The following is a 4,160-nucleotide window of genomic DNA, read 5'->3' as shown; positions in this document are numbered from 1 at the left end:
TACTCAGATGAGTTTTAACTGAATACATCACTTAGATAAAAAGTTATTATTATAAGCAAAAGGGAATAAAAAGCAAAGAAGGTACCAGGAAGAAATTACCTTTCACATCTATGAAAAGCAGAAAAGTTCATGACCAAAGAAGGGGAAAAGATCAGAAAAGAAAAAAAGAGATAATTTAGATTACATATTTTTTAATTTCATAAACAAAACAATGTCAAAGTGAGAAGAAAAACAAGTAACTGGGGGGAAACTTTGCAGTGAGTTTCTCTAATATAGATCTAAATTCCAATATATTTGGAACTAATTCGATTTTTCAAGAATAAGAGCTATTCCCTAATGGGTAAATAATGAAAACATATTAGCAGGTAGTATTCAAAGAAAGAAATTCAAGACATCAGCATCTATATAGGTAGAAAAAATACTCCAAATCATTAATAATCATATGAATGCAAATTAAAGCAAATCTGGGGTTTCTCCTCACACTGATCAAATTGACAAATACAAAAAAAAGAAAAAAATTACAAATGTTGGAGGGGCTGAAGGAAAACTTGAACATTAAAGCAGATATTAATGAAGCTATGAATTAGTCCCAGCAACTTATCAGTCCCCAAAAGTTACTAAATTATACAAATCCTTTGACCTAGTAATAGTAATTAAGTCTATTCTGCAAAGGGATCAAAGAAAGAGGAAAATGACCCACATGTCTAAAGAAAAAAAAGTCATAGTAACTCTTTCATTTCATAGCAGAACTGGAAACAATATGGATTGTCCACCAATAAAGGAATAACAAAGCAAATTAAGATCTAGATATCAAACTAAATTAAATGGGGGTATACAGTATAGAAAAGATGATTCAAAAAAAGGTTTTAATAATCTTCTATAAAGATAATTCCTTATGTTCTGAGAAGTTAGAAAAAGAACTTAATTTTGGGTTGTTTTTAGTCATATTTCAGTCATGCCCTACTCTTTTTGTGAGCCCTTTTAGAGGTTTTCTTGGCAAAGATATTGAAGTGGTTCACTATTGTTTCTCCAGTTCATTTTACAGATTAGGAAACTGAGGCAAACAGGGTTAAGTAATTTGCCCAGGGTCACACAATATCTGAGGTCAGATTTGAGATCTTCCTGACTCCAGGCTTAAGGTACTGTGCTACTTAGCACAACAAAATCTATTTAGCATTGCCAAAAAAATAATGCTCCAAATAAGAATGAAGATCAGGACTGTAACTAGGAGAATCCAGTACCCATGAAACATTTCATTAGCTGCTCACTCTGACCCCCTTAGACATTTTAATGGTGAGTCTATGAAACCGGACCAAAAAATACTCTCTCTGCCACACAATCAAAAATGATTCTTCAGGATGAGCTTATGAAAGCAGTATGGAATAGCAGAGAGGGCAATGGAAATATAGTTATTGTACCGTAATATTTACAGATTTAGAACTAGTAAGGACCTCTGAGGCCACCTAATCCAGCTCCCTTATTTTACAGCAAAGGAAAGAGGCTCTCTGAATGAGTGTTTTTGCCCAAGGTTCCATTGGTAGCAGTGACAGAGACAGGATTTGAACTTAGATTTTATGATGGCAAAGGAAATGAAGATTTTTTAATACTTTAAATATGAACTGAGAGTCTTTGAGGTAGAAATTGGAAATGAAATTAGAATTATGGAAGAAATAATTATAAAAGAAATTAACAGGTTGGCCCAAGAGATATAAAACCTCAACTGAGAACACATTCTCTGAAAAATAGAATTAGCTAAATAGAAGTTAATTACTCCATAAGGCAATAAGAAATATTGAAACAAAATCAGGACACTGAAAAATAGAAGAAAATGGAAGTTACAGAGCAAAAACAACTGACTTAGAAAATAGATCAAGGAGAGATAAACATCACTAGATTATCTGAAAGCCATGACCAAAAAAAAAAAAAAAAAAAAAAAAAGAGCCTTCTTGAGATCTATCTGTCATTTCCAGATAATCTGATAAAGACAGTATAATTGATAAGGAAGTAAAGGACACGGAAGATCTTTTCATCAGCTCATGCTGCTGCTCTGCTCTCTCTCTTGCAGCATGGAGTTTATTATATATACTTCAAGACTCATTTCACACAAAAGAACTCCACCCCGAAACTTTGCATTTGCGCAGAAACACAAATTGTGTCATATCAAGGCACAATAAAGTTATAGTTTTACAAAGAATTTTCTTATGAAGATAATGCCAGATGAGAAAAAGTCTCAAGGTTAAAAATGAGCCTCACTTTATCTAAAAGTTATTTTGCCTGAGCTTGCTGCTCCATGACCTTGGGATGCCTGGAGCAGTTAGAGAGATATACCCACAGCTGTAGCTTTACTCTGATGAGTGAAAAAAGGTTGTTAACTCATTAAGTTCTGGTTTACTAAGAACTTAAAGTTTTCCTAGAAGCTATAATGTTTTTCAAAAAGACAAGGTATAGATCATAAAAGGGGTCAAAAGAAGAGTCTCAGATTTTCATCTATTTGAGAATCTGTTTCTCTTATTGGCCTCCCACAGAGCCTACTCATATTTTTCTTTTCTTTTTAAATAAATCCTTATGTTCTGTCTTATAATGGATATTAAGTATTAATTCCAAGGCAGAAGAGTGGTAAGGGTGAAGCAATTGGGACTACATGATTTGCCCAGGGTAACAGCTAGGAAGTATCCAAGGTCAGCTTTGAACTCAAATGCCACCTAGCTGCTCCCTAGTCATAATGTTTTAAGGAATCATAAAAGAAAACTTCCCAGATCTCTTAGAACCATAGAGCAAAGTTGAAAAAAGAAGAGTTCGCCTTCTAAGGACCATCTAGTCAAAATCCGGAACTTCCAGAGGAAAAAAAAAATCCAAGCAACCAGAAAGAATTGAAGTGCCAGGGGCAGCAGGGTAGCTCAGTGGATTGAGAGCCAGGCCTAGAGACAGGAGGTCCTAGGTTCAAATCTGGCCTCAGAAACTTCCCAGCTGTGTGACCCTGGGCAAGTCACTTGACCCCCATTGCCTACCCTTACCACTCTTCTGCCTTGGAGCCAATACACAGTATTGACTCCAAGACAGAAGGTGAGGGTTTAAAAAAAAAAAAAAGAATTGAAGTGCCAACTAATCTCAGTCAGGATCACACATGATTTAGCAGTCACCACCATAAAGGAGTATAAAGCTTTGGATATGGTATCTCATAAGACAAAGGATATATACTCTAACAGTCAAGAATAATTTTCCCAGAGGCAGTTAGGTAGCTCAGTGGATTGAGAGCCAGGCCCAGAGATGGGAGGTCCTGGGTTCAAATCTGGCCTCATACACTAGCTGAGTGACTGGGCAAATCACTTATCCCCCATTACCTACACTGTTGGAATCTATCCAACAGCTTCTTAGGTCTGGGAGGTGATGGTTTAGGTGAGAAAGAATGAAACAGAACTGGAGGCTGTTGTTAGCTCATGGCTGCTTCTCCAACCAGCAATAAGCTTGAGATTTTTTTTAAATAGTATTCAAAAAACCCATTTCGCACAAAGCACAATATTTCACAGCTGCGTAGACATGCCAAGGTTACAGAATTACATCATGATTAGTATATAGCTTTACAAAGAATTTTCTCATGAAGATAATGCCATATGAGACAATGTCCAAGGTCAAAAATGAGTCTTCATGAGAAAATTCTCATGAATGTGGGGTGGAAAGTACCTAGCTGAATATGAAGGGTGGCTGACTCTGCCTACTTTGACCTTGGCAGTCTAGAAATAGTTACAAGGCCAATCCAGCTTCTACTGATTTCTGCTCTTTTTGGTTTAGGAAAAATTGTTAACTCCTCAACTGTTGGTTTACTATAGAGTAGTACTTAGAAGCTTTTTTATAAAACTTAAGGCTATCCTAAAAACTAAATTAATATGCTTTTAATAATGAAAGGAGGGCAGCTGGGTAGCTCAGTGGATGAGAGCCAAGCCTAGAGACGGGAGGTCCTAGGTTCAAATCTGGCTTCAGACACTTCCCAGCTGTATGACCCTGGGCAAGTCACTTGACCCCCATTGCCTACCCTTACCACTCTTCTGCCTTGGAGCCAATACATGGTATTGACTCCAAGATGGAAGGTAAGGGTTAAAAATAATAATAATAATAATAATAATAATAATAATAATAATAATAATAATAATAATAATAATAAT

This window comes from Gracilinanus agilis, chromosome 5 (genome assembly GCF_016433145.1).
Source record: "Gracilinanus agilis isolate LMUSP501 chromosome 5, AgileGrace, whole genome shotgun sequence".
In the NCBI taxonomy this organism is placed as follows: domain Eukaryota; kingdom Metazoa; phylum Chordata; class Mammalia; order Didelphimorphia; family Didelphidae; genus Gracilinanus; species Gracilinanus agilis.
This window is presented reverse-complemented; position numbering follows the sequence as displayed.